General features: G+C 38.0%; 1 protein-coding gene and 1 pseudogene across 1 annotated transcript in view; one reads left to right on the top strand and one right to left on the bottom strand.

Annotated features, from left to right (window-relative positions):
• FGF14 (fibroblast growth factor 14) overlaps positions 1 to 15,075 on the bottom strand; it is a 721,002-nt gene that overhangs the window by 356,556 nt on the left and 349,371 nt on the right. The gene's annotated exons all lie outside the window — the stretch shown is intronic.
• Positions 7,998 to 8,364, top strand: LOC105746110 (V-type proton ATPase subunit G 1 pseudogene; annotated as a pseudogene).

The raw sequence follows: 15,075 nt of genomic DNA, 5'->3' as shown, positions 1-15,075 counted from the left end.
CAGAGATAGTATTTACTTAACCACATGACAGTATCCAGTGAATTCTCAATAAATGATTAATTGAATTAAGTCTCTTCACCTAAGACAGTGGTTCCTAACCCTTGTAACCCCAATCTGGTTCTAAAAAAATTAATTTATAATATGTCCAATTGCAAAACTGAAATAAAATTTATATAACCTCCTTTACATAAAATTTCAAAAAATTCAAAATATAGCCTTATATAAAAAAGCAATGGCAACAATTATTTAAAATAAAAAACCCTGCATCTCAATATATAATTAGTCAAGCATGACAATACTAGAGGAAATGATGAAGAGTCAGATGCCACTTCAGCTACAATGTTCTAAAGTAATTGATAGACTTAGAAAATTAGGAATGAACTTAATGATTTCTAATCTATTTGGAAAATCATTGTGACTACGACTGTTCCAAGTGTAAATCAATATATGTGTTTTGTATTTGTGTTGCCAGTGGCAATAAGATACTCCAAAATGCGGAACAAATCATGGTGACATTCTGAAAAAAAAAAAAGAGTATAATGTTCTCCCAGTTGACATGGTAGTCATGATTCTGAAAAATTCAGCATGTATTAAAACCATGCAAACATTTCTTTGTGTTTATATGTGAAACAGATTTCATTTTAAAAAATTATTAGTAATAACAAGTGTTTCACCTACATGAAGTCTAACAAAAACTTTTAACAATTAATTCTTCAGTATGCTGGACCCTCTTCCTCTCTAAAGAATAGGAGATTAACTCTCCCTAATGTCAGAAGTGCTTCCCAGTTTTCCTCTACAAATGTTCAAATCCCTTAGGGGGCAGTAGTTGTGCCTTAGAGAATCACTGACAGATGAATGTTCCTTTAGGCTCCTACGCCTGAATTTTTAATCTTTCATCAGCCTCCTCAATGAAAGTCCCATTTCTGCTAAAGTCTTATTACTTAGAATACAGATCTTAATACACTGGAGGGCCAGCCAAAGCTCTACTGGGGAACCTACCTGGATACTTACCAACAAAACAATATTTATCATAGAAAATTGAAGATACCCAAAGAAGCTTAAAATAGTTTTCTAAAAGATAGGATCAATTTTTATGTGTGAGTTCTGGATTGTGTACTACATAGCACAAGGTAGGAGCATATCCAAATAGAGAATGATGATAAGGCAGTTCATATCTCTGTGACCACTAACAAGGAATGCTAATAAAATATGGTATTACTTTGTGAAACAGGAGCTTCTATGCATGACACTAAACTGTGATATATGTGGTAATTCATCTTATTACCAAGAATTAATGCAATTTACTCATCTTTCTCACTTGTTACTCCCCGTAGTCTAGCTGAGTGAATTTAGGTCATAATCATTGCTCCTTGTGGCCTTGTGTGTTCTTACATTTAATATTAACTCTAACAGGCAAGCTTCATGATTGGAACTGTCCCTGACCAGAATCTAAATTCCAAAAGTGCATGAATTTTTGTCAACTTTATTCAGTGATCTATCCCTAGCACCTAGAATAGGGCCCTGGCATATAGTAGATGCTGAAAAATAGATTTGGAATAAATGAATCAATAAATGAATGAACAAACACTGTGTCCAATATGTGTTAAGTACCTACTATATGTGAACACAGAAGACACCAAACTCCCTGCCCTCAAGAAGCTGCCAGTGAGCCAGAGCAAATGAACTCCTGTATTAGGAATGTGAGTGCTAATACAGGAGAGCATCAAAAGAAGAGAACTTATGGTTCCTGTGGGTCAAGAGGAGCTTCATAAAATTTTATTCAAGCTAAAGAAGTATGTCTCAACCTTTTCTTTTTAACTTCTCCCCCAAGCCTTTAGAATTATAAGACCTTCCTCTCCACTCCATACTGTTAATCTTTTAAGGGAAAAGCACCGCCTTTTCACTGCACTATGAAATATTTGCCTTTCTAAAGAAAAGCTTATATTTCTAAAGAAAAATTTTGGCTTTATTGTTTACCAAAGCATCTGATCCTTATTAGAAAAAGAAGTCATCAAAGTGGTTAGAGTGACTCAAATGCAATATATGTTGAAAGAAAGTCCCCAAAAGAACAAAGACCATTAAAATCAAAAGTTGACTTTGGGCAAGTCATTTTACTTATCTGGATTTTATTCTCATTTTATAAAGGAAAAAGTAAATATCAACTCTGTTTCCCCACAAGGTTGTTTTAAGGACTGTGTATGTATAACTTATTATGTTATAAAGAACAATATAAGAATAAGGTATTTCCTATTTCTTTTCATTAACAGTACTAAGCTATTTGCTAGACTGCTAAGACAAATACAGTCCAGACTCTCCCATCCAGAAGCTAATGGTTTCTTATCTTCCTTTACAATGTTTAGCAAACTCTTATTCTTTGGTCCAGAAGTTCTCAGCTGGCGGGAGGGGGATGTTTTGACCAACCCTCTCTTTCGAGGGGAATTTGGCGATGTCTGGAGACAATTCTGGTTGTCACAACTGGATGGTGCTAGTGGCATCTTGTGGATAGAGGGCAGGAATGGCATTAAATATTCTATAATGCACAGTCTGGCTCCTGGAAACAGAGGCTTCTCAAATGAGGTCAAAGCAGGATCAAAGCAAATACCTGACAAAAAAGAGCAACCCATAGGAGATATGTGAAACTTGATGAGGAAGTAGGAAACCCAGCTTCTTCCTTTCTGCTCTTCCACTGTTTCACTTGTTGATCTTGGGAAAGTCATGTAACCTCTTTGTGCCCCACTGCAGATTATCACAGACTCTCAGGGCAGCTTAGCTGACATGGATGTGAAAGGTCAGTGCCTTCACAACTACATTTTACCACATTCGCCATGGCTGCTGCACTATTCTGGTACAAGCATGGCAATAGGAAAGGATCTCTGAGGTTACCTTTCTCCAATGCTGTTAAGCTTTAACTCTTGGATGTTATGAATGCGGCTGCATAAAAACAACACTGAACGGCCTCAGTCTGAGGCTGAGTAGATCTGGCCAGCTGTACTAATTGATCTTGGAAACTTTATCTGCACAGGGGATGCCTCCATACCAGTTGTGCTTTCCCCACTGAGTCCCACCTGGGGTCAGGATCAGGCTGATCAGAAGACTGATGTCTCCTGCGACTCCACAGGAAGCTGAAATTGAAGACACTTTCTAATTGAATTCTACTGCTTCCATGAGTACTCTCCTTCTCCTGGCAGACTGTGCCGTAATTGCTAATTATCCAAGAAAAGATAATTGCTTCTCCTCTTTTTCCTCCCTCAACTGAAAAAGGAGATTGGAATGATGGAATTTTATATTATTAAATAAACTAACTCCCTATTTTTTGGAAGAAGAAAATGTGTAAATAAAGAAGTTGGTATTAGCCCGTAAGTCATATTTTCATCCTAGATTGACAATTGTTTTTCAGGTCATTTATTTGATTCCTTTTCAAAAGCAATACAGAGAAGATAATTCTTCCTTTAAAAAATGCATATGCACCAAATTTTGCATAACTCTCAGGTGATATGGGAGCACTCTAAATCACTGACTTGAATCAGGCTTAAAAAGTACTGTCTTGAAGTGACTATAACAATTATTTCCAAAAACCATGAATCTGTAAAACCATTTCACTGTTGCACACATCACTTTTAGGAAGAGAATGTAGTCTCAAATCATCCTCCATCATTCAAGAAAAGAGGAAAATACTTTGTTAATGCCCTACACATTTCCAATAACAAATCCTAAGCACATTTGCCCAGGTACGTGCAGATCTTTTTCAATTTAATGAACATATTGTTGAAACAGGCAAAGCAAAATATTTGAGAAACATCCCTGATGTACCTTGATTTGGACTGCATGTAGAGATGGCTTTTTCTTTCTTTTTTTTTTTTTGTTTTGATTTATTTTATTTATTTATTTCCCCACTTGCCACTTGATTGCTGTCTGCTCTCTGTGTCCATCAGCTGCATGTTCTTCTGTGTCTGCTTGTCTCCCTTTGTTGCATCATCTTGCTGCACCAGCTCTGCACGGGTGTGGGCCATCAGTTCTCTGCAGACATGGGCCATCAGCTCTCCAGGCTAGCTTGCCTTCACCAGGAGGCCCTGGGATACGAACCAGGGCCTCCCATACGGTAGATGGGAGCTCAATCAATTGAGTTACATCTGCTTCCCAAGATGGCTTTTTAATGCCATGCCTATACAAGAATAGAACAGCAGTAATGATGAAAACATGTGACCATAACCTCACTGACTTTCTACATCCATATCAGTTAAGCTGTTCTCAGACTTTGAGAGGAATGTTGGCATTTATTTACCTAATACTATCTATATTCAGATTGGGAAATTAAAATATACACTGCAGGATGAAGTTACAAGAATTGTCTCAGTTGCTTCCAATCAAGCACCTGGGTGAACAAATAGACTTGAGAATGTCAAAACATTACTTATATATACATCCTTTAGAAATGATTCCAGGGAAAATTGCTGTGCAGATGAAAGGAAGGTCTGCAAACAAGACCTAAATATTCATAAATATACTCAGAAGTTTCAGTTCTCACAGGATGCCTGAAACATGAATCTCTTCCACAAGCGTTAAGTTTTTAGAATTCCATCGAAGGTAATGAAAATGGACCACAAAGACTGGGATAAGAAGAATCAGCACTCATGTTTCTGATGTTGATTATTATTCAGCACTGTGCATGAAAATGTCTTAACAAACTGAAAAAAAGAGAAAAGAATAAAAAGGAGCATGCAGGGAAGGGAAATGGGGATGTAGGACACATAGTATTGTACATAGGAACCACCTAAAAGGAAGGATCACAAATTTTATGTGTCTCAAAGAGGCTGTTCTTGATCCCAGATACAATTAAGAGATATGAAACTTGTACATCATCTCTTTCCAACTGATTCCCATTGTATGTTCTAAATTATGCATATATACCTTGTGATTCAAGCATTTTCATGAGAAATTTTCCTTCTAAATGTCTAGGGCAACCTGCCAGATCACTAGGTGGAGGCTACTTTTGCATGAAGACAGCCATTCATGCAGAAGGATGTAGAGTCTCATGGTCAGGTTGCTGTGGGCCAGAAGAGCTGAACATCGAGGTTCCTGTCAAATCCATCCTCACAAGAATGATCATTTAGTAATTATGAAGTGTTCACAGTCTCTTTTCTCTTCCTACCAAGAATCTCTGTTAAAGTCAGGATTTACCACCTTCCTAACCCCCACTTCATGCACAAGAAAAAGGACAGATGTCTTCTATCCTTCCCTCTGGATATCTGTTGCCCAATTACCCAACCCCTAGAATCTTTCCTCCTAATCCTCTCTTGAGAGGGTGATTTCTGGAAAGATATTCATAATAAAATTATTAACATAAAAAAGACACTTCAGACAACCAGCAAGATAGTGGCAGAATAAGGAGCTCTTAGAGTCAGCTCCTGCTACAGAGCAGTTAGTAAACATCCAGAACTATCTGGAGCTAGCTGAAGTACCTGTTTGGGGACTACAGGAGACCAGAAGAGCACCTTGCAACATCCTTGAAGGAATGGAAGGAGGAAACTACTCATCTACAGAGAAGATTCATAAGTAGAGTGCTCCATGCCACAGAGGCTGGTGCCCATCATCCACTGGAGGAATAGGCTGCCTCAGGAGCAATTCTCTGGCTGGAACTGAAAGTTCCACTTCCCAAAAATGGGGGAGGAAGAGATAGTTGGGCACCAACTTTAGCTACTGATGGTAAATTTGGCAGGTTAAAGTATAATCCTAAGAACAGCTAAAGTTTCAGCCTGTCCAAGTCAGAAAGAGGCTGGTAGCTGCCATTTTAACTCCACACCTGGCATGAGAGGAAGCAGGACAGATTGAAAAACACTGTGCTGGTAGGGACCAGCTTCTTCCTACCCAGATGAGATTGCAGCTCTGGTCTAGGACACAGTCCCACCACCAGCAGGGAGCTGGGGGGATCTGCTCCAGCCTCTCCAAGAAATTATCGGCCAAGCTGTGGAGGTTAGTGATTATCCTACTTTGGTAGTGCCAGCAACCCCAGGAACCATTCTGTGACTGGAATTAGAAGCTCCATTTCCCAAAAACAGGGAAGGGGGAGACAGTTGCCCACCGATTTGGGCTACTGATTAGTAGACTCGGCTGGCTAAGGTATAACACTAGGGACAACTAGGGTGTGAATCTGTCCAAGTTGGAAAGAGGCCAGTGGCTGCCAATTTGACTCTGCCCCCAGCATGAGGGGAAGCTGGGCTGATCAAAAATCACAGTGATGGTAGGAACCAGTTTCTTTCACCCACATCAGCCTGCAGACTTAGTCAAGTTTTCATCCTCACCTTTGGCAAAAAGGAGGCTGGTGGGCCCTGTACCAGCCTATCCAGGTAACTGCAGGCACTTCTGGCTGGCACAGACTGAATAATCAGATGTCTCCTGGGGCAACTGTGGTCATCTTGGACCTGCACTGCATAGATTGCTGCCTATATCTGCAGCTCCATCCCCACCCCAGTCAGGGGAGAAAGGGGTGTGAAATTTCATCAGTCTCTCTGGACAACAGAATCTAGGCCTGGACAACTTGGATTACTCCACACAGCTGTGACTCTGTCCCTACCCCTGGCAAAGGAAAAAGTTGGGAGAAGCTTCATTGGTCCCTGGGGCAATGAGGGCAGCTTGAGCCTCCATAGCTTATAGCACCAACTACATCCTTGACTCCTACTACACAACCAGCAAGAGAAAAAGGGCAGGAAGCCCTAAACTAAAGAGAAAAACTGTACCTAGAATAAATACTCTAGTAAGCCAGATGCCAAGACACCAATAAAAAATTACAATCCACATCAATAAATAGGAAGATATGGCCCAGCTAAAGGAACATGATAAACCACCAGATGGCATAAAGGAGCTGAGACAACTAATCATAGATGTTCAAACAAATCTTCATAATAAATTCAATGAGATGGCTAAAGAGATTAAGGATATTAAGAAGACATTGGATGAGCACAAAAAGAATTTGAAAGCATACATAGAAAAATAGCAGGTCTTATGGGAATAAAAGGTGCAATAAATGAAATTTTAAAAAAACATCGGAATCATATAATAGCAGATTTGAGGAGGCAGAAGAAAGGATTGGTGAGCTTGAAGAAATAGCCTCTGAAAGTGAACATACCAAAAAAAAAACAGATGAAGAAAAGAATGGAAAAAATTGAACAAGGTCTTGGGGAACTAAATGACAGCAAAAGACGTGCAAACATATGTGTCAGGGGTGTCCCAGAAGAAGAAGAGAAGGAAAAAGAGGTAGAAGGAATATCTGAAGAAATAATGGTAGAAAATTTCCCAACCCTATTGAAGGACATAGATATCCATGTCCAAGAAGCACAATGTACTCCCATCCGAAAAAATCCAAATAGATCAGCTCCAAGACACATACTTATCAGAATGTTAAATGCCAAAGACAGAGAGAATTCTGAGAAAAGTAAAGCATAACATATAAGGGATACCCAGTAAGATTAAGTGCTGATTTCTCACCAGAAACCATGGTGGCAAGAAGACAGTGGTATGATATATTTAGGATACTACAGTAGAAAATCTTCCAGCCAAGAATCTTATATCCAGCAAGATTGTCTTTCAAAAATGAGGGTGAAATTAAAATGTTCACAGATAAACAGAAACTGAGAGAATTTCTAACCAAGACACCAGATTTCCAGGAAATACTAAAGAGTGCTAGAGCCTGAAAACAAATGACAGGAGAGAGAGGCCTGGAAGAGAGTCTAGAAATGAAGATTATATCAATAAGAGTAACAAAGTGTCAAAGAATGGTGAAAATAAAATAAGACACATAAAACTCAAATAGTCAGGAATAAACTTAACCAATGATATAAAACACTTGTATTCAGAAAATTGCAACTCAATGTTAAAGAAATTTTCAAAAAGGCCTAAATAACTGGAGGAACATTCCATGCGCATGTATTGAAAGACTAAATATTAAGATGTCAGTTTTAGCTTTTAGACTGCTGGCCTCGGCCTCAAGAGTCCCTGCCACCATGGCTTCTCAGTCACAAGGCATCCAACAGCTCCTGCAGGCGGAGAAGCACACTGCCAAGAAGGTGTCCAAGGCTCACAAGCGAAAGAACCAGAGGCTGAATGAAGCAGGCCAAAGAAGAAGCTCTGGCTGAAATTGAACAGTACTGCCTGCAGAGGGAGAAGGAGTTCATGGCCAAGGAAGCTGCGGCTCTGGGATCCCACAGCAGTTGCAGTACTGAAATGGAGAAGGAGACCCAGGAGAAGATGACCATCCTCCAAAACTACTTCCAGCAGAACAGGGATGAAGTTCTGCATAACCTCTTGGCCTTTGTCTGTGACATCCGACCAGAAATCCATGAAAACTACTGCATAAATGGATAGGGGAGGAGGAGTGCCTGTTCCATTGATGGGCATTTTAGATGCCTTCACAAGGAATACGAAGCTTTAGCAAACCTAGAGTTATATTCTTGGGGAAAAGCATTAACTTATTTCTGTATATTATGTAGTAGGTCCTTTTACTTTTTGGAGAGTAGCAAACCTAGCTTCTTTGTACAGACTTAGAGCTTATCCAAAGAATTTCATTTTTTTACCTCCTGTTTCTTATAAATTTAATGGGCATATGTTGTCTGTTTTCTTTTGCCATTTAGCTCAAACTACATATGTGGCAATGCTGACTTTTTCTTTCTTAGATCTAGTACCAAAAATCACATTTAAAGAAAGAAAGGGGTTAAATGTTTTATTCCCATAAGGCTTTCTTAAAGGTCAGGGGCTTTATCTATGAAAAAATAGTAAATAGTCATTTGTAACATGTGTGAAGCAACAGCCAACCTTAAAGTAGTCCTTTCTGGCTAAGAGTTATAACAATGAATACTAGAATAACTGAGCTGCTTTTAGTTTCTTTTAATAAAAATTACTAGACAGAATTCAAGACTTATTATATGTCATTGCTTAATGTACTGGTAATCATTTAAAAGTAAAGATTCTTTGTCATGCAAAAAAAAATGATGTCAGTTTTACTCAAATCAACATACAGATTCAATGCAATCCCACTAAAAACTCCACCAGTATTTTTTTTAATTGAAAACATGATTATCAAATTTATTTGGAAGGGTAAGGGGTCCTGATAGCCAGAAACACCTTAAAAAGGAAAAGTGTACCTCATCTCCAGTCTTGAAATCATATAACCTAGCTATAATGGTAGAAACAGCATGGTACTGGCATAAAGACAGACACATACACCAATGGAACCAAACTGATGGTTCAGAAACAGACCCTCACATATATGGTCAAGTGATTTTTGACTATCATGTCAAACCTACACAGCTCAGGCAGAACAGCCCATTCAAAAATGGTGCTGAAAGAACTGGATATCCATAGCCGAAAGAAGGAAAGAGGACCCCTATCTCACACCTTATCCAAAAATTAACTCAAAATGGGTCAAAAACCTAAAAATAAAAGCAAGAACCTTAAAGCTTCTAGAAGAAATTGTAGGAAAATACCTTCAAGAACTGGTGGTAGTAGGTGGAGGATTCTTAAAGGAGATAAGAGGAGGACTGAGATGAACTATTGATATTTAATATATGTAGAAGTTTTAATTACCTTTACTGTAAAAGTGTGGAAGTGTATAGAATGGATGGTAACAAATAGCTAGTTTATATATGGGGATGTGGCTGAAAATGATAGTCTAGGGATGTAAATGCCAGTTGACAGAATAGAATGCTAGAGAATAATCTAGGAACTGAACAGCACAGTAAACCAAGAGGTGGATGAGAATTGTGGTTGACGGTACAGATGCAAGAGTGTCCTTTGTGAGCTAGAGCAAATGTACATCACTACTGCAGGGTGGTGGGAATGTGGAGAAGCATGGGAAAAATACAGCTGGAATGGGGAAAAATACAACTGGAATGACCTATGGACTGTGATTAGCAGTAATAATATAATATTCTTGCATCTATGGCAAAGATGTACAGTGTTGATAATGGGGCAGTATGGAAAATGTGTGCCAAATGTACACTGTGGGCATGGTAACAATCAGATGATATTATCTTATATGTAACAAAAATTATTCCACCACAGTATGGTGTATTGATAGGGGAGTGTTGTTTGAGAATTCTGCACATGTGCATGAATATATTTTAAGTTTACAACTTGTGTCATAAAAAATATATTTTAAAAATAATAATAGGGTGGGCTGGGAAAAAATACACCAAATGTAAGATAAGGACTATAATTAGCAGTTAGATTTTGACAATATTCTTTCATAATTTGTAACAAACATCTCATGACAATGTAAGGTGTTGGTGGAGGGCTGATATATGGGACCTTTATATGATGTTATGCATGTTTGCTTTGTAAGGTCACAACTTTTACTATACACTTATTATTTATGTATGTTCATATATAAATGATATAAAGATAACAATAATAACAGAGTGGGTTGGGGAAAAATACTTTGATTAGTAGTAATATTTTGACGGTGCTCTTTTATCATTAAAGATGTTTAACAACAATGCAAGGTATTGGTGGTAGGGTGAGATATGAGTCCTGTATGATGTTATATATATTTGTTCACAACTTTTACTATATACTTATTGTTTATGTATGTTTATGTGTGGGTGATATACTTGAACAAATTTTTTTTAAAAAGACACTTCAATATAACAGAATACAAATGGATTGACTTTAGCTGCACCCACATGAAAAGTAAGCTTTAGTAACACTAAAATTTGTCTCTAATGACTGGGAAAAAATGCATATTGCCAGGAAATCTCTTTGAGTTTTATGACTATAAAGAACACTAATAAAGAAACTCTCTCACAAGTTTTATTACTGTTTTATAGGAACATGAATTAAGTATAAACACCCACAAAGAGCTGGAGTATGATAATGCAGCAAACATGCAGAGTGAACAAGGATGATCAGTCTTAAATTTGGGGCCTTAGTTTTCAATTGTGTTTGATAATTTAACAAGTGTTAAGTTAAACTACCATTTTGCTTTCATTGTGCCTGCCTCAAATGCCACAAGCAACAAATTGCGAGTGCTGTATGTGATATCCAATAAGAGGTGGAATATTCTGAAAAGGTTTATTAAAATTATTTTATCTCATCTTCAGATAATTGTTGAAAAGTACAGTTGACAGATTGAAAGACTTAATTTATTTTCTACCATTAGCAACCAAGGATTTAAACAAAAAAAGGGAAATGCAATGCATATATTTGTTGGACTTGAAACATGTCTTCCACTCGAAAAATTAGTTCAGTAAAAACTTGCTAACCCATTAATTCATATCTTCCCATGGCTACCATTGCCACATGTATTTAGGAAAAAAATATGGGCCACCAAACCATCTCATCAGTTGGACTATCTAGGAAGTGTCAGGTTAGTGTTATATTTTAACATAAAACTCTTAAGTGTATCTTACTTTATAGCAATTAAAGAACCAAGGGGGTAGATGCTGCTCAGTGGTTGAGCACCTGCTTCCCATGTACAAGGTCCTGGGTTCATTCTCTGGCACATCCTTAAAAAGAAAAGAAAAGAAGAAAGAACCAAGCACATGCAATCCTGAATGTGAACCATAGAACTATATTCAGAATGCAAAATCCACATATCATAATAAATAAATACATTTCTCTTTGCTTTAGGCTAGATAACAAGGGAATCAGCCACTTTAATAAGACATTTTAGAAATGAAATAGATCTAGACAACATAAAAGTTCATCCAAAAAGGTTATTCTTGCTGTATACAGCAAAATTAACTGTTCATTTCTCTTTCTTGCTCTTGTTCTCACTCACTCTCTCACTTTCTCCTATCTTATCTCGGCAGTTTCAAACTCTTGTTTAATTTTAGGAATAAGTCACATAGTGATGCAAATCTGAAAGATTCTTATTGTAATCGTTTCTGCTTTTGTGATATATTTAGAGATTCTCATTTTTTATCGTTGGCCTATTCAGGACAGGAAAGGGATTGAAATGTTTTAAATATCATTAATTTTGCAGTGATTTTTTTTCAGCACTAAATAAGAATTTTAAACCCATGTTTTTCTTCGCTTCTATTTAATAGAAAAAAATAATTTCTACAAGAAAAGAGAAAGGGTCTTTTTGGTTGGTATGATGGTATATTCAATTAAAATGAGACTTTCTTAAACCTGGCATATGATGTTGGCTGTAAATTAGGAGCAACTGATAAAAAGTTGTTTTGTTTTTGTTTTGTTTTGGCTTTGACTTTTACTGTGAAGACATTAAGAGAGTTTCTAGTCCATGAGATGACTTACTCTAGGCTTATGTTATCAGGGTTTTTGTTTGTTTGTTTGCAGAATACCCTGGTACAAGATGCTTAATTGCTTAATGATGTGGCAGAGTGGGAAAAAGCGTGGCTCCTTTGTCATACCCTGGTCTGCCATTCACAAGCCGCTGTGATTTTCGGAAAAGTGCTTATTCTTATTTTTTCTCTTCTGAAAAAATGGTGGTAATCATAAATGCCTATACTGCATGGTCACTGTGCAGCTCTTAGGGGATGAGGTATATGTGAAAAATAATTAACCAAGTGCCTGACATATGGTAAACTAGTAGATGGTAGCTATACTTGTTTTGTTATAGTTTCTGCCTTAGTTTTTTGGGCTGTTGTAGCAACGTGCTGCAAGCTAGATGGCTTAAAACCACCTATCTGGAGGCTAGTAGTCCAAAACCAAGGTGTAAGCAGGGCCCTGCTCTCTCTGAGCCTGTAGTGGAAATCCTTGTCTTTTCACCAGTAATCCTTGGTAGACCTTGCCTCACAGCACTTCAATCTCTTCCTCAGGCACACATGGCATTTTCCCCTATGTCTGTGTTCCTTCTCGCCTTTTTATAAAGACACAAGTCATGCTGGGTTCAGAACCCACCCTACTCCAGGACAGACTTGTCTTAATTTAACTAATTCCATTTGCAACAGCCTTTTTTAAAAATAAGGTTACATCCTGAGGTACTGGGGATTAGGACTCCATAATTTCTTTTCAGGGAGATACAATTCAACCCAAAACAGCTTCCATTATGGGTTTCCCAGGATTTATGTTCTCAGTAACCCTGGGAGATAAATTATAATCTCCATATTAGAGTTGATTCACTTGAGGCTTAGAGGTTCACTGAGGTTCTGCAAGTCTGATTATAAATCAAGAACATACTTTTCCACTTCTCATCTTGCCTCACTGTTTAACGCCTTGCATCAAGTAGGTGCTAGCTGGAGAAAATGATGCTGCTGAAGGAGACTGTCTCATGTATTTGACTAAAAACCTAGTCAGAAGCCACCACCAGGTGTGGCATTGGTTGTTGGAAGCCCATGGTGACCAGAGCTTAGCTTCAATTCCAGAAATACAGGTGTCTGCATGCAAGACTCCATAAGAACCTCTTGTAAGAACTACCCCCACCCAACTTCTGCCTTCCTCTGTTAGGTCCTGTTAAACTAATCTTAGCTTTGCAGCAACAGCTAACTAACCCCAAATAGAGTACAGTTAGTAGCGGTGATCAGAAGTTAACTGCAAAATCTAGATGCCCGCAAACTAGGACTTTGCAGTTTTTGGCAAACTCAGTGGGGTAGTAGAATGGACTTAGCAGAACTTTGCCTCATTATAATAATAAAACTCTCCACCTCTTGGTGGGATTAAGATGACATTTTCTGTACATGCAATGCATGACCAAGCATGTTAAAGCATGAATGCTATATAGCATGCATAAGATGCAACCCCTTCCCACCTGTCAATCTTGCAACCAAATCCTTTGAACTCCTCCCCTACACAAGCCAATATAATGCTGCTACTTTTGTTGTTCAGGAAGGCTGATTTGAGACTCTGTCTGTCTCCAGATATCTGCTGGTTTAATAAACTCTTTTCCTTGTTTGAACAAACCTTGTTATGGATGCCAATTCTTTGTACGAGGCAAAAAAGAACCCAGGGAACTTGGGAGGGTCCCCTTCAACACAATCAGAATGCTACCTGCTACCTGGTCTTTGCTTTAGTGGGCATCAAGGATAAGCAACTTTTTTCCTATTCATTACTCTGGATTCCAACTCTAATTTCTCAGATTCTATCACACTTATTATTTAAATCTGAATAACTTCCTTCCCAAAAAGCAATCTTTAACATTGCTGTCTTTCATATTATAAGAATAATAAATAGCTGGATTCAAAGAAAAGGCAGAAATTATGTCACAAGATAAAAAAGACAATTAAAATCTGTGTCTCTTGAGAAAACAATGTAAATCATCAGTTAAAGCAATCCCAATCAACCATATGAAAGGAAAACTTTAGAAGAAAAATATAATCAAAATAAATATGAGAAGATATTACTCTAGAAGAGGCCAGAAATCCCTTACAGGTCATATGCAATATATATTAAAATGCATAAAACTTTCACATGCCCAATTCAATCCTGTATTGGTCAGCCAAAATGGCACTCATACAAAGCACCAGAACTCTGTTGGTTTTTATAAAGGGTCTTTATTTGGGGTAGAAGCTTACAGTCCCAAGGCCACAAAGAGTAAGTTACTTCCTTCACCAAAGTCTGTTGCCACATGTTGGGGCAAGATGGCTGCCGTTTTCTGCCAGGGTTCAGCCTTCCTCTTCCTCCCAAAGCTCTGTGGTCCCAGCTTCATCCAATTTCAGCTGTATGCTAACATAAGGCTCTTCTCTCTTCCCGGAGCTCCTTTCTTTCTGGGCTCAGCAGCTCCATTCTCTTCAGTGACAAACTAGCAGGCTTATCTCTCTTTCTGGGACCACAGAATCCTTTGTGTATCTTCTCTGTGATCTCCTGTGTATATACTTCAGTGTGAGAGTTTTAGTAGCCCTCCAAGGAGTAGGGACTCAAAGCTGAGTCGCATTCTAATAAAATGGTTGAATCAAAGCCCTACTCTTAACATAATTTAATCAGATGTCTCAGCTCAATTTAGTACAATCAAAGGTTTACCATGCCCAGAGGAAAAGACCAGTTTACAAATATTATCTCTTTTTGGAATTCATAAATAATCTCAAATTGCCATAAATGCCCTTTCCTTTCCCTTTATATTCTTGAGTTTAATGAATAAACTTGAGTATTCTCCCCCTACATGAATCTGAAACCCAATTTCCTATT

This window comes from Dasypus novemcinctus, chromosome 15 (genome assembly GCF_030445035.2).
Source record: "Dasypus novemcinctus isolate mDasNov1 chromosome 15, mDasNov1.1.hap2, whole genome shotgun sequence".
NCBI classification, from domain to species: domain Eukaryota; kingdom Metazoa; phylum Chordata; class Mammalia; order Cingulata; family Dasypodidae; genus Dasypus; species Dasypus novemcinctus.
Note: the sequence above shows the minus strand (reverse complement) of the source record. Positions and strands in the feature narration are given on the sequence as shown.